General features: G+C 40.4%; 1 protein-coding gene and 1 non-coding gene across 3 annotated transcripts in view; both read left to right on the top strand.

The window, feature by feature from the left end:
- Window positions 1-22,877, top strand: part of CTDSPL2 (CTD small phosphatase like 2) — a 69,369-nt gene that overhangs the window by 10,600 nt on the left and 35,892 nt on the right. The gene's annotated exons all lie outside the window — the stretch shown is intronic.
- On the top strand, window positions 14,127-14,233 carry LOC142426971 (U6 spliceosomal RNA). Its single transcript, XR_012779821.1, has one exon. It is a non-coding gene; the product is annotated as a U6 spliceosomal RNA (small nuclear RNA).

Below are 22,877 nucleotides of genomic sequence, written 5' to 3' on the forward strand. Positions count from 1 at the left end.
ATCTGGGTTTCATATATAGACAGACAACAAAATCAAGACAATGGCTCAACAACAATGATAGAATGAAATAGAGAAAAACCTCAATTGAAACAAAAGTATTAAGAGTTTGGATGAGAAGGGCAATGATCAGCAAGTGTTACTAAGTGTTGGCACATTTCATAGAAATGATAATAGGATGATGAACGGTGGCCTGAGTAAAGTTTTCTATGAGCTTGTTGAGAATAACACATTGTGTTATATTATTGGTATGATTTTTTAAAACATGAAATAGAATGTTCTTTTTACAAGATTTTTAAATCATATTTAGGGAAGTCAGTTAAGAATTAAAGCCCTCTCCAAGTTTTGTTCTTTTACAGCTTAGGTAAAAAAATCTTAACTATTCTCATTTTGTTTGTAACAAATACTGATTTTGCCCTAATGGTTTTTCTGAGAATATAGAAGGTTTAAGTTGGTGTGTTAATGGCAGTTTTTAATACCTACATCTGATTGACTACTTCATTACAGGTATTTTTGGTGCTTAATAAACTGGATAGTTCCATCTTTTACAAATCAACTTAGGGTTTTTTCAGAGAGCGTTTTGGACCATCCAGCAACCCCACATATTTTTTTTATATAGGAAAATTTTATAATTATACGGAAAAGGCATTCTTTTTCGTTGTTCATGAAGAAACTGTTGTTGTTTCAATAATTAAATAATTTTATTGGGGGCTTGTACAACTCTTATCACAATCCATACATACATCCATTATGTCAAGCACTTATGCATTTGTTTCCCTCATCCTCAAAACATTTGCTTTCTACTTGAGCTCTTGGTATCAGCTCCTAATTGCCCACCCTCCCTCCCCGCTTCCCCCTTCCCCATGAACCCTTGATAATTTACAAATTACTATTATTTTGTCATATCTTAACACTGTTCAACTTCTCCCTTCACCCACTTCTCCACTGTCGGTCCCCCAAGGAGGTGGTTATATGTAGATCCTTGTAATCAGTTCCCCCTTTCTCCTTCACCTTCCCTCCATTCTCCTAGTATCACCACTCTCAGCAATGGTCCTTAGGGGTTCATCTGTCCTGGAGTCCCTGTGTTTCCTGTTCCCACCTGTACCAGTGTACATCCTCTAGCCCAGCCAGATTTGTAAGGTAGAATTGGGATCATGATAATTTTGGGGCGGGGGTGTGGGGAGCATTCAAACTAGAGGAAAAGTGTATGTTTTATCATTGCTACACTGCCCCCTGATGGGCTTGTCATCTCCTCCCCCCCCCCCCCCCAGGGTCCTTCTGCCAGGGGATGTCCAATTGCCCACAGATGGACTCTGGGTCCCCACTCTGCACTCCCCCTCATTCACAATGCTATGATTTTTTTTTTTTTTTGGCTTTGCTGCCTGGTACCTTATCCCTTCCACTCCTCGTGATCTCCCAGGCTGGTGTGTTTCTGCCATGTAGGCTTTGTTGTTTCTCAGTTAGATGGCTGCTTGTTTATCTTCAAGCCTATAGGACCCCAGACTCTGTATCTTTTGATAGTCGGGCACTATCAGCTTTCTTCACCACATTTGCTTATGTACCCGCTTTGTCTTCAGTGATATTGTCAGGACAGGCTGCTGTGCTTCTTCCATGTGGGTTTTGGTGTTAATGAGCTAGTTGGCCACTTGCTTATCTTCAGGCCTTTAAGTCCCCAGATGCTACATCTTTTGATAGCCTGGCACCATCAGCTTGAAGAAAATGTTTTTAAGGAAGAAATAGCTCCACTATTTCATTTATCAGCTTAACTGAGCAACTTTAATTTTTGTAGTTTCTTTGCACACGTTCAAACTATAAACTCACTACCCATTGCCATTGAATATGACAGAGTAGAACTGCTCCTGTGGGCTCCCCGGACTCTTAAGTATTTGTAAGTGCAGCCCGGCACGTAACCCCAGTGTACCACTAGGGTTCTTTCCTGGTCTTGAAGTGGAGGGGGTTAAGTCAAAAAGTATTGCTACAAACATTTGTAAAGCTACAAAATTATACAAACCATTATTTAAAAAATTAAACCCAAAAATGAAGCTATTGCTTCTTGACTTATCTATCATCGGGGTCTATACATTTATGAAAGCAAAGCTTCCATATCTCTAATCGTTCCCTGAAGAATTCTATGTTCTTCATTTTACATCATGTGAAAACAGCAGTTTTGGCATCCTTGACAGATTAAAATTACATTCCTTTTAAATGTTCTTTGATGGGCACATAAGCAAATGTGGTGAAGAAAGCTGATGGTGCCCGGCTATCAAAAGATATATTGTCTGGGGTCTTAAAAGACTTGAAGGTAAACAGCGGCCATCTAGCTCAGAAGCAACAAAGCCCACATGGAAGAAGCACACCAACCTGTGTGATCACGAGGTGTTGAAGGGATCAGGTAGCAGGCATCAAAGAACGAAAAATCATATCATTGTGAATGGGGGGGTGGAGTGTGGAGTTGGGACCCAAAGCCTATCTGTAGGCAACTGGACATCCCCTTACAGATGGGTTGTGGGGAGGGCACTAGCCAGTTGGTGCTGTAGCAACAATGAAATATACAACTTTCTTCTAGTTCTTAAATGCTTTCTCCCCCACCCACTGTCATGATCCTAACTCTACCTTACAAATCTGGCTAGAACAGAGGATGTATACTGGTACAGATAGGAAGCGGAAACACGGACAGATCCCTTCAGGACCAGTGGTGAGAGTGGTGATACCAGGACGGTAGAGGGCAGGTGGGGATAGAAAGGGGGAACCAATACAGGGACTTACATACAACTTCCTCCCTGGGGTACGGACAACAGAAGAGTGGGTGAAGTGTAAGACATGACAAAATTATAATAATTTATAAATTATCAACGGTTCATTGGGGGGTGAGGAGCTGATACCAAGGTCTCAAGTAGAAAGCAAATGTTTTGAAAATGATGATGGCAACAAATGTACAAATGCGCTTGACACAATGGACGGATGGATGGATGGATTGTGGTAAGAGTTGTATGAGCCCCCAATAAAATGATTTTTTTTAATGTTCTTTGAGTTTGGGGAACGAAAAGAAACCCTCAGGAGCAAAATCGGGTGTAGGTTAGTTGTGATAAGGTTCTCCATTGAAATTGTTGAAAGACAATGTGCTAACTGAGCAAATTCATTTTCCTCATGGGATGAAATCAGCATATAAGGACATTGTAAATACCATGATTTAGTCCGCAAAGTAATGTATTTTTAACACTTTAAATAGGTCTTCTGCAGCAGATCTGCACAATGCAGTATATCATTTGATTTCCTGACTGCTGCCTCCATGGGTGTGGACTGCAATTCTAAGTAAAATTAAATCCTTGACAACTTCAGTCTTTTTCTTTTATCAAGATGGTCCAGTTTTGAGGATTTTTATCTCTTGATGTTGAAGTATAATTCATTCTGAAGACTGGAGGTTTTGATCTTTATTCAGTATGTGCTTTGAGTTTCCTTCCTTTCAGCAAGCAAGGTTATTTTGTCTATTCTGTTAATGAATCTTACTTCAATTCTGGTGCCACATTCTCTTTATGATCCACTGTCTCAGATTATTCAGCAAATAATGTGAGTGCATATGGTGAAAAGACAAATGGAAAGTACAAGTTGACAGTTACAATTCTTGAAGCTATTGATGCTTCATTAGTCAGGCTAGAAATATAGATGCTGCCACTTTTGAAGATGTCATTTAGTGTCACCAAAGACCATGCCTCTTAGTGTTTCCTTTCATTAATATGAATTTAATAATGATACCATTTGCAAGGTACAATATAAGTTAACACCCACATTCTTCTAGAGCTAGAAGAGCCCAGAAGGGTCATCTGGGTCAATGATTTGTAGACGATGAAATATTCTGAAGACTTAATGTGTTAAATTTTTTTTAAGTAAGATGCTGCAAGATTTTTAAAAAATCATTTTATTGGGGCTCATACAGCTCTTATCACAATCCATACATACATCAGTTAAGTAAAGCACCCTTATACATTCGTTGCCCTCATCCTCAAAATTCGCCTTCCGCTTGGGTTCCTGGAATCAGCTCCTCATTTTCCTTTTTTCCTTCCCTGTTCCCCCTTCCCTCATGAACCCTTAATAATTTACAAATTATTATTTTATCTTATCTTACACTGCCCGGTGTCTCCCTTCACCCACTTTCCTGTTGTCCATTCCCCCAGAGAGGAGGTTATATGTAGCTCCCTGAGATCGGTTCCCCCTTTCTACACCCACTTCCCTCCCAGTGTTGCCACTCTCACCGTTGGTCCCGAGGGATTCATCTGTCCTAGATTCCCTGTGTTTCCAGATCCCATCTGTACCACTGTGCATCCTCTGGTCTAACCAGGTCCGCAAGGTAGAATTGGGATCATGATAATTGGGAGGGGAGGAAGCGTTTAAGAACTAGAGGAAGGTTTTGAGTTTCATTGTTGCTATACTGAACCCTGAGTGACTCATCTCTTCCTCACTACCCCTCTGCAAAGGATGTCCAGTTGTCTACAGATGGGCATTGGGTCCCCATCATGTGCTCCCCTCAGTCACAATTATATGATTCCCCCACACCCCCCACCTTTGGTAGGTGCTGCAAGATTTTTATGTTATGGGAAGATAAAAAAAAATTCATTTAATCACTTCTCCCCATTTTGACAGCTCATTATTTATCTTAGGTAAAATTTATGTGCAGTGGTGTGCAGACCTAGTGTCCAGTAACTGCTTTTTACTATTGAGGAAATGACATGAAAACAATCAAAGCAGTTATGTGGTCACTGAGTTGGAGTCAACTTGATGACAGTAGACCTGGTTTGGGTTTGGCACTTTATTAGCAGGAATTATTTACTGCAGGGATTATTGTTTCATTGATGTAGTTTCATGTCCATTCTTAAGTCTTGTTGAGAAAAATGAGAAAAAATATGGTTCAAAGATTGGGCTGGCCTGGTCTGTGCACTGGTAAACAGAAACTAGATTGGTCTTTAAGACTACTTTTAATTGCTTCTCGGACTTTTGGCTAAGATCAAGTGTAGTGAAGACTACTTTTATAGTCAGGATAGTGTAAATAAAGATACATAGATTGTTTCAATGTGATTTGTTTGAAAAGCTAGAGATAACAAGTCTTACACAGGCCTGGGGTTGGGGGTGGCAGTGATTATGACCACTTGTTGGCAAACTTGTGATATTTGAGCTGAGTTTTAATGCATGAGGCAAAGAGTTAGTTGAAAGAGAACAATGAGATGGAAAACAAGTAAGCATAGTGTGGGCAGGTTTCTAGAGGTTTTTTTTCTTTCTTTTTTTAATCAGGTTTCTGAAGTTTTGACGGTGAGGCAGCAAATAGCAAGGAGTAAAGGCTGGAGAAAGGTCATTTACGGTTTGATATACAATACCAGAGAGAGTTTGTTTTTTATTTTGAAGGTAATTTAAGGAAATTCTGGTGGGAAAAATAGATTTGTACAGTACCGAGGAAGGCTTTAAAAGAAGTTATGAACTTGAGAAGGGAGAGGCAGAGGCTCTTTCGTAAAGACTTAGTTTATTTTGAGTGTGGACTATACAAGTTACATGCTTATTGTAAAACAATATATATATAATAATAAATTGAAAGAAAGCATTCACCACCACCATTATTAACCTGTAACTTATCTAGTTTAAAAATAAAATTGAGAGAAAAATCAAAGAGGAGGAACAATGTAGGATGTTTAAGTGACTTGTAAGTTTCTGGATAGCTTGACTCCGTTTTCTTGAATTGTAGGTCAAACATGGGGTCAGACAATTTTGGCAACAGTAAAGTTTTCCTAATGCACAATGATCAAAATCAAGCACATAAGGAATCTGAGGTGTTTCTGCTAGCATTTGCCCATGCTGCAGATTTTTTAGGCAAAAGGGGGCTCATGAGTGTAAAAAGTTTTAAGATACCTTGGGCTAGATCATGATAGCGCTATCAAAATTATAGTAGGAAGAGCCAGTTTGGGCATGAAGTAGGATGGGGAAAATGAATTTAGTTTTGGGTTAGTTGCATTTGAGGTATCATGTGAAAGTGAAATTCAGAAGTGGTAGAGAAAATGTAAGGTTTAATATTTGTGATTTATAATAAACTTTTAGAAGAGACTCATTCCTCTTCCACCCCACCCCCCATCCTATCTTATAACTGGGCTTACAGGTATGTAGAAAGCAATTGGATTTGGCGGGTTTTAGATTGTGGGGCAATTAAGCTTCTGATTCAAAAAATTTTTTTAAAGTAGAATGCTTTGATTGTTGTTTCCTTCAAGCCAATTCTTCTGACTCATTATACTCTGTTTCAGTGTCATGAATCCTTAGTTTAAAATGCATATTCTCATTGCTGTGTTTTATAATGTAATCTACTTAATTATATAATTTGCATTCACTAGGTCTATTTCCTAGAGTACTGATTTCCCAATTTTTTTTTCAGTTATTACTGATAGTAATGAAAAGAACTTGGCTAATAAAGGAGCTCAAAAGAACCTACAGGATGAGCTAAATTATTCTAATGTACATAGGGTTATGTATGTGTTTATTTATTTATAAATCATTTTATTGGGGGCTCCTACAGCTTTTATCACAATCCATACGTATATCCATTGCATAAAGCACATTTGTACATATGTTGTCATCGTTGTTTTCAAAACATTTTCTTTCTACTTGAGCCCTTGGCAACAGCTTCTCATTTTTTCCCTCATGAACCCTTGATAATTTATAAATTATTATATTTTTATGTCTTATAGTTACTGATGTCTCCCTTCATCCACTCTTCTGTTGATGTGTGTGTATTTAAAACTCCCCCCTTTACATTTAAGTTTATATAATCAAATTAGGTTATTACAGATGTTGCATAGGCATAATGCAGGGCCTAGGACTCACTGAGTTAAGGAGTCTAGGGGGCTGGGGTTAGAAATTTGGACCTGGGCTTCCTTACATTGCTGCAGACTGGTTTCTGAGCCACACGCAGCAAGCAGCTGGCAAAAGTGGACTTGGGTCTCAAGATGAAGATCTGGTGTCTTAGTCTTAAGATACCTGGGTGCCCCAGCCCATGGAAGAGACATACGCAATGCAAGGCCTCAACAAATGTTAACCAAAGTATACTTTTAGTTTGTGGGTTTTTTTCCTCTTTTTATTCTTAGTTGTGCTACAAGTTTATCAATTTTACTAATCTTTAAAAAAAAAAAACTAAACTTGGTGTCATTGCTTTTTCTGGATTTTTCCCCCCATCAATAATTGGTTTGAGGTTCGGTTCAGCAGTTCCAACCTAGCAGCCACTCCACCAGAGAAGGATGAGGCTTTCTGCCCCCATAAGGATTTACAGCTTTGCAAACCCATAGGGGCAGTTCTACTGTGCCTGTATTGCTATGAATCAGAATCAACTCCATGGTAGTGAGTTTGGAGTTTTGGAGAGGTGTCATGAATAGTACATTAAAGACTGGGTAAATAATGTTTATACTTCAAAATTGTATACCTGTACCTTGAGTGTAGGGGGTTGAATCACTTTAGTTAGTTAGGAGTTGTTTATGGTTGCAAAGAATACCTTAAGTCAGTGGTTCTCAATCTTCCTAATGCTGTACCCTTTAATACAGTTCCTCCTGTTGTGGTGACCCCCAGCCATAAAATTATTTTCGTTGCTACTTCATAACTATAATTTTGCTATTGTTATGAATCGGGCAACCTCTGTGAAAGGGTCGTTTGACCCCCAATGGGTCACGACTTATGGGTTGAGACCGCTGTCTTAAGTGCACCACTGGATAGGGTTTTTAAACAAAAACCATTGTTCACCATTGGTTTTGATTTCTACAGTTCACTTTGTATTTAGCTGAGGGATTACAGATTAAGAAGGTATATCTACCATCTATGTTCCTACACCTCTCCCAATGGTCAGCTGTTGGCTAGATGTGCTCACTTGATGCTTGTTAGTTTGATAGCCTGGTCAGGAATGGATCTGTTGACCTGATCCAGGCTCTGGGTACATGGTCATCAGAAGTGGGGCTCTCAGTACTGTTTACCCCCCTCCACGGCAGCCAGACCATACCATGAGTCTTTGTGGGCCTTATGCAGAAGAGTCTCTGTCCCTCACCGCAACAGTAGGGAGAGCTCTAATGGCGTTTGTATTAAGATCTTAGATCCCAGGCTTTTCCTGCCTCGAGTGGTTGAGAGTTTATCTCACCGTGACCAGTAATAATAGTCTTCCCCTGTGTCCTGGGTCTGACGAGGCTTGTTGACCTGCTTCCAGGGATTTAACCTTCCTGCTTCTAGTTGCCTTCAACTCTGCTCCAATTCTATGGTTAAAACCCACGGCCATCAAGCTGAATCACACTTAAAGCAGTCCTGTAGGACAGAATGGAAATGCTCCTTGGGATTTTCGAGGCTATACGTCATCAGTGGAGTGAACCGCCTCATCTTCCACCCAGGGAGCAGCAGTTGGATTTGAACTATCACTTATCCTAACAGTCCACTACACTACCAGATTTCTAACTCATAGTACCCACTGCCATTGAGTTGATTCCAAGTGACCCTCAGAATCAGAGTAGGACAGAGTTAGAAATGCCTCTGTGAGGTTATAAATCTTAAAAGCAGAAAACCTCATCTTTCTCTCAAAGGAGTGGCTGGTGGTCTCAGACTGTTGACCTTGGGTTAGCAGTCCAATGCATAACCCACTGGGGCTCCTGTAGGGCTTTGTATTTTTCCGGTATGAAGCTTGCTCCCTCCTCCAGCCCTACCCTGAAGAGACTCCCTCTAGTTTCCTATTCGTTTTCATTATGATGATGATCTACTTGGTAGAGGTCTATACAGAGGATCCTGCAAATGAATTTTAATTCCTCATGTGGCTGTGGTACCCAGAGAGTACTATGGATCCTACTAGCCCTATTTACCCATTAGCAGCCTATTAACGGTTTTAGAGAAATTCGTTTTCATGGTGTCACTTTTTCCTTTCTTTGCTCTATCATAGTGCTTACATGCTGTCCCTTCTCTAGAAGGGCTGTCTTTTCTTGCATTTGAAGTCATTTGGGTTTCTCTGAGAGCCCAGCACTCTGGTTCAAGGAAAGCTTTATTAATTAATTTATTTATTTAGTAAATCCACGTGAATTTTTATGAAGGAAAGTTTCAGGTATCGCTGTCTCAAAAAGTACCCGCTATCTCCGGAAAGCACGCCGGGCTGCATGGCAGGGGTGGGGAAAGTTTGCAGCTGAATGTGGCTGTTTCATGGGAGGAATACCTGAGCAGGAGTGCAGAACCAGCTCAGGAGCCACGGCAGGAACCTCCAAGGGCCTCACCCTCCACTTGCAGAGCACATGAATCGGAAAGTTTTATTTTGTAGTTTATTCTGTTTTTTTGTTTGTGTTTTCTTAAGAGTGACTTTCTAGCCTTTAATCTTGGCTGTTGTTGTTAGGTGTGTTTGAGTTGGTTCCAACTTATAGCTACCCTGTGTATAAAGAACAAAACACTGATTAGTCCTGTGCCAGCCTCTCAATCGTTGTTGTTTGTGGCCGTTGTCTAAAGTGTCAGTCTCCATTCTCTGGTGGCTAATGTCGCCATGCTGCTGTAAGCTATGACACTGGTATTTCAAGTACCAGCAGGGTCACTAAAAGTGAACAGGTTTCAGCAGTGTCCAGACTAAGAACCAAGGCTGTGAAGAAGGAATAGGCTGTCCACATCTGAAGAATTAGACACTGGAAACCTTAGTCTCGGGGGAACCCAATCTATGTGTAAGAATGAATCTCCAGACAAAACGCTGCAGTTGGTCTGAGGAATGGCTCCCTGTTTTCCAGGAGAATATTCTGGGCTTGATATGAGGTGAATTTGGAGATTTTAGTGTGGCCTGGGGTATGGTGATTTCCTGGGCCTCAAGTTTCTTGGGTTTCAAGCTCTTGCCTTACCCTTGGATTGGATGTAAGAATACTATTCAGATTGGCTAGAAGGGTAGTAAGGAAAGAGGACAGTTCTTCATCTGGAAAACATTGTGTTTTCCTCTTCCCTAAGCACTGCACTTCCCTCCAAAACCTGTAGTCAGCTCCTTCTCTGCATCTTTTTCCAGACGCCCTCTCTCTTCACCACCTTGCTTTTCCTTACATTCCATTTCTGGTTTTGAAATATCCAAGGAAAACAAACAATACCAATATGCTTTTTGCATTTTAAAATCCAAAACTTAAATGAAACATTTCAGTATTCTGTAAACTTCACAGTCCCCTGCTTCCACTTTTTTCCCATTAATTTTTCTTTCCTTCAGTCAGGGAAAGACTATAATTGTACTTTATTTTTGTTGTTGTTGCCAAATGTCTTCTTTTTAAAAATCTGTTTATTTATTTATTTATTTAACATTTTATTGGAGGCTCATACAACTCTTATCACAGTTCATAAATACATTATGTCAAGCCTATTTGTACATTTGTTGCCACCATCATTTTCAAAACATTTTCTTTCTACTTCAGCTCTTGGTATCAGTTCCTCATTTTTTTCCATCCCCCCCTTCCCTCACAAACCCTTGATCATTTATAAATTGTTCTTATTTTTTCATGATAATTATACTCTAATATGGCTGCTCATAAGCTTTCATTTTGTTTTGTGCATTTGAATTTTGGATTGGGTGGAGGTTTACATAGCACATTATCAATTTTACATCCTACAATTCATAGCATTTTGTTTCAGTTTATGCATTGTGATCTTTTCAGTGAACTCTAACTTAGCACACTGTCCCACTTCTATTTTTTCTTTTTCCATTTCCTTATCCTTCCTTTACCCTCTGAACTTTGTCCTGGGGTAAATACTGCCCTTTTGATTTTAAATAATTGATTATTCTAACATGGGGTGAGTTCTGTGCCAGAACTGAGGGGTACCTAAGAACCATAATTTTGAAGGTACTACCATACTAGTCTCTTTTTGACCAGTAAGACTTGTAATTTTTTATTTTCTACATTTTTTCTCACTGTGTAGGATCTTCTCATGTTACCCTTTTCAGTGCACTTGGTAGTGGTAGCCAATCGCTATCTAGTTCTACCAGTCTCGGAGATGGGGAGATGCTTGCGTGGTTCATTGGTTCATTAGACCAGTGTTTCCATATGTCTTGGGGTTTTCATCACCTTTCTTTCCTCCCAATGGGGAGAGGCTGCTCACAAGCTTTTGAGATCCCAGTTGCTACTCACCAAAGTGGGGTATAGAGCATTGTCTTTGTGAACTGTTCTGTCAACTGACCTTGGTGCTCCCCCTCAGAGACCATATGGCCTATCCCACAGGCTCAGTGACCCCCTAGATGCATATATTTGTGGCAATGGTAAACACAGATAAATCTTTCAGATCTATACTTATTATGGGTGTACTCCCACTCTCTTCCACCGGTGTTCCAGCCATGTGCCTTACCAAGCTTCTCGTAGATCACTGTTACTGTAGGATTAGGTATATTAACAGTTTTTTACCTCTGTTGCCTTTAGCTCTTGCAAATCTCCCATTGACTTCCCTTGCCTCCATCATTTTTTGCCAACCTCTGTCTAATTGTAGATGGCCTTTCTCTTTTACCCAAGTTAACACTTGTCTACCTTCTACCCAAAGGAGCCCTGGTTGCATACTGGTTTCACATTGTGCTATGATCCAAAAAGGTCCACAGTTTGAAACCACCAGCCGTTCCTTGGAAGAAAGACTGGACAGTTGTACCCTGCCCTACAGGGTTGCTATGAGTTGGCATGACGTTTCCCTTCCCTTCTCATCCCTGGGAACCATCAAAGAATGTTTCTTTTAGTGTGAAAACCTTTTATTTTACAACAGTGGTTTTGAACACTATGTGTCCTTTTGTGATTGACAAACTTCACTCAGCATAACGTCCTCCAGTTTCATCCATGTTATGAGGCGTTTCACAGATTCATCATTAACCGTTAAAGTTGTGTAGTATCCCATTGTGTGTAAGTACCAAAGTGTATTTAGCCATTCTTCACCATTAGGTTGTTTTCTTCTTTTTGCTATTTTGAATAATGATGAACATGAGTGTGCACTTACCCATTCATAGTTTGTATTTCTCTAGAACAGTGCTTCTCGACCTGTGGGTCACAACCCCATTTGGGGGTCAAACGACCCTTTCACAAGGGTCGCCTGAGACCATTAGAGAATACACATTTCCAAGGAGGGAGGGAGGGAGGAAGGAAGGAAACATTCCGACAGAAGGAAGGAAGGAAAGAAAGAAAGAAAACACATTTCCGATGGTCTTAGGAACCGAAACACCGCTCTTCTATCTGTCTCCAGAAAGTCTGCCCACGTGCAAATATGCCCACATAGGATTACCCAGACTAAAGACTGTTACACATGCTACACCATGCTTCAAGACAACATTTTATTTATTTGTCACTAGAAATAAATATTTCATAATATATAGTTACATATAGTTTTGTGATTAATAACTATGCTTTAATTATGTTCAATTTGTAACAGTGAAAATGCATCCTGCATATCAGATATTTACACGATGATTCATAACAGTAGCAAAATGACTGATGAAGTAGCAATGAAAATAATTTTATAGTTGGGTGGTCACCACAACATGAGGAACTGTATTAAAGGGTTGTGGCATGAGGAAGGTTGAGAACCACTGGTATAGAATATATACCGAGTAGTACAACAACCATCATTTTTATGCATAAGTAATGTTAACATTTTTCATATGAAGTAACTATTCAAAAGCAGAGAAGAAGGGCAAATTTTGCTTACTTCTTTTGTCTCTTCTTTTCCATATCCTTTGTGCCTATTCTATTTCTCTCCTATTCTCAGTTGTTTCTTTAAAATTTTGTTAATTCATTCCAGAATTTCTCTCACTAGAAATCTTTGCCTCCCCACTACCATTAGCAATTTGGAAAATGTAATCTATAGTGTTACTACATGGAATGTAGTTTTTCATGTTTTTGTATAATGGGTTAGTTTTTTGAGTATTTGTAATAGGATTTACTCTGTGGGTCAAATATGCATAGAAAAGTAGCCCCTTCCCTCCCCCCCCCCAACTCATCATGAGGCAGTGTGATCCCATAAAGGTTTACAAAGCCTGAGAAATCCTGTGGAGGGGTCTGTGAGGCGGAATCAACTAGCTGGCAGTGAGTGGGATGTGTTTTTATGCACTTTATTTATGTTTGTGTGGCTTGAAGTAGTGAGCTTCCTACCTCTAAGCTGATCAACAGAATCTAAGCTAACTTTTGTCAGGTTTACAACCTGAGAGTAATCTCCTTGTTTGGAGTAGTTAAACTAAATTATTGTTCAGCTTCACATTTCAGATTCTTGGTGGGGGGGGCATTAGAAATAAGAATAAGCAGGCAGTTAACAAATTGGAAACTGAAATGTCAGTAAATAAAATACAAATTAAGTCTTACTTAAAAACCAGTTGCTATCCAAATGTCAGCTCCATGTACATCAGAGTAGAATATCTGGAGCTAGGTCAGATTTTTAAAGTTACAGGACATCGTTCTTCAGACTGCCCAATAGGTGGACACAGCCACAGACTTAGAGTCCCCCTGGCTCTCTTAACTCCTGACCTGCTGGCTCCTTCACCCTCTTAGGGTTTGATAATTTTCCTGGAATGACGCACTACATTTAGGAAAAAATGGTTAAAAACAAAGTGGTGACTCAGGATAAGATCTGGGAGGGTTCCCAACACTGTGCTTCCGAGAATTCCAAATGCCAAGCTACATTCCCAAGTGCATGGGTTATCTTTCATCATCCAGGAAGCCCGTGGAGCTTCCTTATCTAGAGCCTTCAGTGGCTTCATTACGTGGTTCTGTATGGAGATCCGTGTGGGCTAGAACCGACTTGTACTGAACACCAACGGTTAACCCAAGGAGCCTTCGGTGGCATAGTGGTTAAGTGCTCCTCCACTAAGCGAAGGCCTACGTTTTCCGTTGCATCAGCAGCTCTACAGGGAGAAAGACTAGGCAATCTGCTCCCAGGAAGATGTATTGTGTAAGCAACTATGAGGCGGTTCTACTGTAGGCTAACTATTGGTCTGCTAACATCACGGTTGGTGTTCAAACCCTACTTAGGCTGCTTCCCAAGTGAGAGATGAGGCTGTCTGTTTTCATAAAAATTTTGTCTCAAAGGAAAGCGAGCTGATTCCAGGAACCCAAGTGGAAGGAGAATTTTGAGAATGACGAGGGCAATGAATGTATAAGGGTGCTTTACTCGTGCTTGCTTCGGCAGCACATATACTAAAATTGGAACGATACAGAGAAGATTAGCATGGCCCCTGCGCAAGGATGACACGCAAATTTGTGAAGCGTTCCATATTTTTTAAAAGAAAAAAAGGGGTGCTTTACTTAATTGATGTATGCATGGATTGTGATGAGTTGTATGCGCCTCAATAAAAAGCTTTATTAAGTTTTTAAAAATTTGTCTCAGAAACCCTATATAGTATCACTATGAGTTCAAATCAACATGACAGAGGGTTTGGGGATAAAAACAAAAGATACAGGTACCTCGTTGGATTGTTATATAATCTTAGCACAGGATAATCAGTGCACTTCCTCCTTGAGTTCAGATAATACTTCCTTGTGTGTCTCATAATTCTTATTGAAAACTGGCCCTTTTAGATAAGATATTGCTGCCAGTCTTCATTAAGATTCCCTCCCCCCTCTGTTATTATTTCGTTATTTAATTACTATATTACATAAACACCCATAGGCAGCCACTGGTGTGTCTATTTAGGCTTTTGTTTGTTTTTAATTCTTAGCTTAAAGCCTGATTTACTAGAAGTCAGTTGTACGTGTTAATGTATAGCTTTGTAGTCAGCCAACGATTGGACAGATATGTCCTTGTAAGGGGGCTTTAAATAGTTCATGGAAAATTTCTATGATCTTTTCTTATTTTCCATTGACTGTATTGTTCCAAAAAGTGTGGATAGCTTGAGCCCACTCTCGTCTCTGCTGTGCCTGTGTGCTGCCTTAACCAGGAATGTTTCTCTGAACAAGCTCTGCAACGTTAGGCTGGTAGAGGTGCTGACTCTTCCAGCTCACCCGCCCCAGAGACCACCACACTAACTAACAACACTCCTGTGTGTGGCGGTGCTGGACTTCTCCAGATCATACGAGTCTCCTTCAGTGATGACCTTCAAGCTGCTAGTCGGCTCAACTGCCATGTGGTTGCGGGTGAGAACAGCAGCTCCAAGCAAGGTTGGCACAACATCCTAATGTTCTTACCCATTTGATAAGGCTTTTCATCATCCCTTGGGTTGATTTCCAGAGTCCTGAATGGTAGTTTTGCCATTTTGCCCAACAGGTTAGTAATGTGGGGAAAAGGATTCGTTGACCTCTTCACTTGTCTGTAGTCATACTTGAAAGCCCTTGAATAGCACAGTTAACATGCTTGACTGCTGTCCAAAAGGTTAAATATTGCGTCTATGCAGCGGTGCCTTGGAAGAAAGGTCTGGTGATCTCTCTTCAGCCCTTGAAAACTTTATGGAGCACAGCTCTGCTCTACAACACGTGGGATGGTCACAAGTCTGAGTCCATTGCACCTAGTGGTGGTATGTTAACATCTGTGGTTTTTTGTGTCCTACTTTTTAAGAAGTACAAAATTGAATTAGAACTCTAAATACTAATTAGATATATCTCACTACAATCTCAGAACAGCAACAATGCTACCACCATCTGTATTAATGGAAGCCATGTGTGTATATGAAGAGGCTTCTAAAGGTTCATTAAAAAAACTCTGAATTGTTTATCTTTAAGTCTTGTGGTACAATGAATTTCTTAATTTGGCCCATATAGCTTTGGCTTTTATGACCCCTACACAGTGATTAGGTGGGGTCATGCAAATAGGTGTATGGAACCTATGGTGTTTGAAGTTACGTATCAACTTTACTAGGTCATGATTCTTAGCCCTCTTTTTTTGTGGTCTGATGTAATTATCCTCCATTTGAAGATGTGGATGGATGTTGTGGTTTACTGTAAATCCTAACTTCTATGCCCATGGTTATGTTCCCATTTGGGAGTAAGTTGTCTATTTTGTTACTGAGACAGGATTGGGGTGGGCTGTCTCTTGAGTTCCCATGTTTGTTCAGGGCACCACTTGTCACTGCCTATGTCCATGCTTTAGTCACACCTTTTAACTTAGACGAGAAAGGACAGAGAAGTGAACAGGGGGAGACTGATTGATAATCCACAAATAAGAGCTGAAGGTGCAGTTTGACTTTGGGGCCCAGGATTCCTGTGCTGAAAACCTCCTTGACTTTAGGAGACAAGAGAGAGTGAGCTGTTCTAACCAGAGATAATGAGAAGCAGTGGCAGAGAAGTGGTGGCCATCAAACCAGGAGATTGACAACAGAGGGCCTGTTGGTCTTCCTGGCCCGTGAATTGAGAAGGCTGATTGCCTTTAGGCAGGAGTGCTTCCAGGTATTTGCTGACCCAAGGAGATAGATAGACCCAAGCACCTCTGGGTTGGTCATTTACAGGTAGAGCTAAACTAGCTTTGTTATACTTGCCACACCTTGCAGGAAGCTGAGGGCTAAGCGCTGAGAAAGGCCTACGGAGGGCACAGTGGAAAAGAAGCTGTCCTGTCATTCCTGAGTCTGAATAGTAACCTTTACTTCCCTCCTAAACTCCGGATCTGTGAGTGTGGTCTGTGAGTTGTATGTGCCAGTGCAACCAATGATCACATCCAGCATGAAGCATTAAAGTACCATAGGAGGGACTGTTTGTGTCCACATTGGTACAAAGGTGGGAAGGTAGAAGCACGTCTGACCTCTCTCTACCTCATGATAATCGTCCTTGGGGTGTTGATGTTGACCCAGATGCCTCTGATGTGCCATTTTTACTACTCTGTATTTCCATTGTCAGTTGTTAGTTGCCATCTAGTCTGCTTGACTCCTGGCTGTTCCATGCATAACAAACAAGATGGTCTTTGCATTCTTTTTTTTTTTTTTTTGCATTCTGTACTCTGTCCCTTTTTGCTTAGTTTAGAGAAATAATTAAGTGTTTTTTGTCATTATATATGTCACATGTGTAATGTGTACCACCAGTTCTTAGGTGCATATCTCTGTGGTAGATTTCTTAGGAAAGGTTTATAGTCCCAAAGCCCTGGATTGGAATTTTGATGTATTTTTTTGTGTAATTTGTGTGTGACCATTACTTTTGAAAGTTAATTTTGTTAGGCCTAAATTCCTACTTTCTATGCACTGTTTTAAAAAATAAATTACTACTTAATTTAAACAAACTGCTCCTATTTTTGGTCTGGCTTAAGTTGTTACTGAAATTGAGGGAAACACTTGTCGGGTCATCTGGTGATCTGTAGGGCTGTCTGGCTGATTTTGGAGGCAGATTGCCAGGCTTTGCTTCTTGGTCTGCCTTAGTTTTAGAAGCTCCACTAAGTTGAACAAGAGGCGGTCTCCCACTGGCACCTGTGCATATGTCTCTTTGGACCAAAATGAAGTGGGTTAGACTGGGCAACTACTACTCACAAGCTGGGCAACTTGGGTTTGTTAATAAATAAGTACAATCTTAATGAATACACCCACACCTCATTTACATACTGTTTATGGCTTCCTGAAGGAGCCCTGAGGATGCAGTGGTTGAGCGCTAATACTTTCAAACCCACCAGCTTGCTCTGTGAGAGAAAGCTGTAGAAGCTGCTACAGTCTGCTGCTTACAGGTGTCAAGCCTTGGGAACTATAGGGCTCTCCTCTGTCCTGTAGGGTAGTTATGACTTGGAGTCGCTGCAACTGGGACTCAACAGCAGCTCGTTTGAGGTCGCTGCTTTTGCCTTATAAGGCAGGAAAGAGTGAGTATGGCTGTGAACACTGATATTTAAATTTCATGTACTTTTCACTCTATTGTCGGCAAGCCTAAAATACTTATTAACTATTCCGTAAGGAAAAGTTTGCCAGCTTTTGACCTAGATGCTGATGGCATTTTTCCCCTTTCTTCAAAGTTTAGTAGTTTTACTACAATGTGTCTACTTATTCTGAGTTGCATTTCTGAAGTATGCCTTCAATGCATAGATTTTAACATTTTTATTTTTGGAAAGTCTTTTTGTGTTTTTGAGTATAGCACCATGTAGCCACATCTGACCTGGGTACCTCTGACTGCATGTGTGTCTGTGAGTCCAGTAATAATGCCGATTACTATATTAAAATTTTGAGGGACTTATAAAGGGTCATAATAACAAATGAGTGCTTTGTGACTCTTATTGAGACACTGTCTTTATTATTGTAACATTGTGTTGAATTTTTAGCATATCTAGGAATGTTTCTTTAGTGTTTTTTATGGATTGAGAACATACACTATCAACTAAGACTGACGTTAGATATGAACTGTAAAAACCCATATGCCTTTATGATTTCAATGCTGTCAGATTGAGACTTGTTTTGTGGCCTTAACATATAAATTCCCCCAAATTGGAATTCTTTTTCCTAAGCTAGGTATTTATAATTTTTTTTTACAAAACAACCTTATTACCTTCAAAATACTCTCTAGTACACTCATTACATCTGTCAAATCTGATTCCATTTTTGGAAAGATTTTTCAAACTCATGTTTGGATGGCTAATAGAACTCCCCTTTTTTTTCTTCACCGCTTCTACGTGCATTGCTGTCCTTTTATGTCCCTCTTTATTCACAGAAACAAAAAGAAGTCACATGGAGTGAGATCAGGTGAGTAAGGCATGTGGAGGAAGAGAGGCATGTTGTGTATTATTATTATTATTATTAAAATATTTTTGGAGGATTCGTAGCTCATAACAATCCATACATCACTTCTTTCAAGCATATTTGGACATATGTTGCCGCCATTATTTTCTAAACATTTACTTTCTATTGAGCCCCTAGTATTAGCTTCTCGTCCCCTCCCTTGTTTCCTCTTGATAAATTATTTTTTTCATATCTTACACTGACTGCTGTCTCCCAGCATGCTGTTTTGCCTAAAACTGGTGCACTGAGAGGGCTGTGAGCAGGTGCATTGTAGTGGTTGCAAAACCAGTCCCCCTCTGCCACAGATCCGGCCTTTCCTGTCACACACTACAATCTTTTCAGAACCTCTAAATAGCTTGATTAACAGTCTGACCTGGTGAAACAAACCCCAAATGCACTATCCCCTTCACATCAAGAAACCAAATGAGCATTGTTTTTTGGGGGGTATCCCCTTATATGCGTGGTCGTATGCTGGAGAATGTCCCTTGTATACTTGGGAAGAGTGTATTTCTATTGTTGGTTGGACAGTTTCATGCATGTTTGTTGGGGTTAGTCAGTTTGTAGTTAGTATTTTTTATTTCCTTGTTGATCTTCAGTCTAGTTCTAGCCCAGGGGTTCTCAACCTGTGGGTTGCGACCCCTTTGGGAGTTGAATGACCCTTTCACAGGGGTCGCCTGATTCATAACAGTAGCAAACTTACAGTGATAAAGTAGCAACGAAAATAATTTTATGGTTGGGGGTGTCACCACAACACAAGGAACTGTTTGAAAGGGTCTTGACATTAGGAAGGTTGAGAACCCCACTGTTCTAGCCATTACTGAAAGTAAGTTGTTGGAAGTCTCCGGTTATTGTTGACAATCCTGATGAATTGTGTATGCTTCAGTTATATAGTTTTTGCTTCGTGCCTTTTGGTAATTACAGTAAGCAACATGGGAATCATGTCATCTCAGACCTCTGGTTTCCGTATTGCCGGGAGGCAGAGGTCAAATAAGTCTTCACCCTCCATTCTTCCTTACTTTATTCTGACACCAACCATTCCTCCCATAGCCCTCTACTTCTGTGCAGTGTTTGATAACTCATTGCAGTGGCCATGCAGAACTCACAGCTCACACAGTTGAGATTTTATTAGGGAAGTTGGAGCCCTGGTGTGCTAGCGGTTATGCATTGGGCTGCTAACCACAAGGTCAGCGCTTAGAAGCCACCAGCTGCTCTGCAGGCAAAAGATGAAGCCTTCTACTCTGAGTCATAATTGACTCCATGGCAGTAGGTTTCGTTAGGGGTGTTGATGAAAGTGAATAGGTTACTACAGGCAGGATGAGCACACAGTAAAAGTACACTTATTGGTCCATAGCAACATCTTTCCTCAGGCAGCAGCCAAGTATTCCAGTTCCTATCTGAATCAGTTTACATTCTCCTGAATTAGTATACATTCTCTGGCCTAGCCATATTTGTAAGGTAGAATTGGGATCATGATAGTTGTGGGGGGGGGCATTTAAGAACTAGAGGAAAGTTGTATGTTTCATTGTTGCTACCCTGCACCCTGACTGGCTCATCTCCTCCCCGAGACCCTTCTGTAAGGGGATGCCCAGTTGCCTACAGATAGATAGGCTTTGATCCCCCACTCCGCACTCCCCCCTCATTCACAATATGATTTTTTGTTCTTTGATGCCTGCTACCTGATCCTTTTGATACCTCGCGGTCACACAAGCTGGTGTGCTTCTTCCATGTGGGCTTTGTTACTTCTCAGCTAGATGGCCACTTGTTTACCTTTATGTCTTTAAGACCCCAGACTCTGTATCTTTTGATAGCCGGACATCATCAGCTTTCTTCACCACATTTGCTATTGCACCCACTTTGTCTTCAGCAATCCTGTCTGGAAGGTGAGCATCAAGGAATGCCAGTGTAATAGAATAAAGTGTTTTTGAATATGCACATAGATCTCTTTCCCCATCATCATATATTTACATATGTACATACCTGTGTTTAGACTTGTTTCTTTAAGCCACACCTTAGAGCCTTAAAGAGGAAACGAAGGGTTTGACATGGTTCACACCTTCTGCCAAGGTCAGGACTTAACCCCACCTTAAGAACTCTCTAAATGTCCTTCATAGCCACAGGCATTGAGTTCAGAATTAGAACATGTCGCTTGAGGGAATTAAGGCCTAGAAGGGCCTTATTAACTGACTATGCATATCAGGACTGTATTATTAGGTACATATATATTTATAAGTATTATACCAGAATAAATCCAAAAGTCTTGCTTCTAGGATTCCAGTGTTGATATACATATTTTTCTTCAAGTCACAACATGTTTAAACATGTCTTTGTGATTGATGGGTGGTTACAGACACATTCTCTTTCTAGTATACTTGTCTTAGTCTTGTTGTGGTGCCTTAAAAAAAAAGGCCCAGTCCAAACAGTGGCTTCTCAGGGAATCTGCTGGGCCAGTGAAGTTCAAGACAGAGAGGTCAGCTCAGACGATTAGGGCAACTGTTTCTGGGAGTTTATCTGGATAGATTTTCTTAAGAGGAATCCGAATAAGACAGTGCCTTATGGAAACTTAATTGGTGAGAAAAAGCCAGGGAATAATTCCAACTTGGCAGTGCACTTACCTGCTCATTCTTCAGGAATTTCTTTGAGAAACCATACCTTATCCATCCTACAGCCTCAATCGTACCCCCTTCAGATTCTTTTTGTTCTCCAACCCAAAGAAAAAAGGAATCGGATTTTAATTCCTTGAGGTTGCTAAAACTACCATTTTGATATGACACAAATTGAAGAGCATGGAATTCTTTGAGTAAGAGAGATGGGAATAGGGCTTGAAGGATATATATCAAGAAATAGTAGCTTCCCATTCTTATATTTTTATTTGATAAGGTGTCTGTGATTCTGTGGCAATAGTTTATTTGCCCTCATACAGTGTAAGGATATATACTTAATTGCTAGATTTTTTTGCTGCTTGTGAGCAGAGATTATCTTCCGCTTGCATTCTGGTAGCACATGCCCAATAGGTATCTTAAATTTTAATGAAGTGACCCATAAAAGATTGGATTACCTTATAGATCTTCATTTAAAAAACCTTTTTAATAATGGTATATATTTCAGTAAAATTCTGTCGTTTCCATTTCATGATTCTATGCTTCAGATAGGTTCACAAAGGTGTTTTTGAAATGTTTTTAATTATTAAAAATTTATTAAAATGCTTTTTTAAAAATCTACATATTTACTAGTTGGCAAGTTCTCTTTTTTAGAAAACAGAAATTAGTCCAAAATTTGTTTACTATCAGTAGAGTTACTGAATAGATACTTTTCATGATAAATCTCTTTGGAAGTGAATGACTCTAAGAAATGTAAAAATGGTGTTGTGTGTGCATTGTCTGACTTGCTGTAACTTCAGGAGAGGAAATGGGCCTGAATCTCCAGCCTTAGCCCAAAGCTGATTCCTTTGAGATGGTCAGAGACTCCCTTGCTCCAACCTTTTTATCAGCACTTACTATTTCTCTGCAGGGTTTGGTAACTGGCCACAGGTAGCTCACGGGTGATACAACTAAGGGGTTCCTTAGGAAAGTAACAGGTTACAATTCAGGGTGAGGCGCAACCCAGGAGACCACCCGCTGTTCCACAGCTGCTTCCCAGTCAGGCACCTCTGTTTGACCTTTGACTTCTTAGCCTCCCTTCTGCCCTGCTCTGGCAAGTCTTTTTTGTTTAAGTTTTATTAGAACTTCAACAACATAGCATACAATTATACAGTCTTTACCACAATCAATTTAGAATATTTCAGGCAAGCTTGATAGATTTTTTTTTCCAGCTCTACCAACAGGTGCTCAGCTCTTGCCACGTTGCCTATAGTCTTGGAAGCCCACTGTGACAGCTTGTCCCAGTTTTCTGGTTCTGCCGCCACGGTTCCTCTGCTGCCACTTATTACTATCAAGAGCTATTGTCAATGTCTACAAGTTTGTAGCTTCTGGTGACGTAGTGGTAAAGAGTTGTATTGCTAGCCAGTGCTAACCAGCACCATGTGCTGTATGGGAGAAAGGGCTCTCAAAGAGTTACAGTCTCAGAAATGTATAAGGACAGTTTTACAGGGTCTCTATGAAATGGAATCAACACGATGGCAGTAAGTTTGGAGCTTTTGAGAGCTTCTAGGTCTAAGAGGCCAAAAGACACATTCCACTCCTGGCTTTTTCAGGGTGGTAGTGAGGTCCTCTTGTTAAAAGTTCCATACACATTGTTTGGGTTGTCCCTGCCCCGTAGG

The sequence above is a fragment of the Tenrec ecaudatus genome, chromosome 14 (assembly GCF_050624435.1).
Source record: "Tenrec ecaudatus isolate mTenEca1 chromosome 14, mTenEca1.hap1, whole genome shotgun sequence".
Classification (NCBI taxonomy): Eukaryota; Metazoa; Chordata; class Mammalia; order Afrosoricida; family Tenrecidae; genus Tenrec; species Tenrec ecaudatus.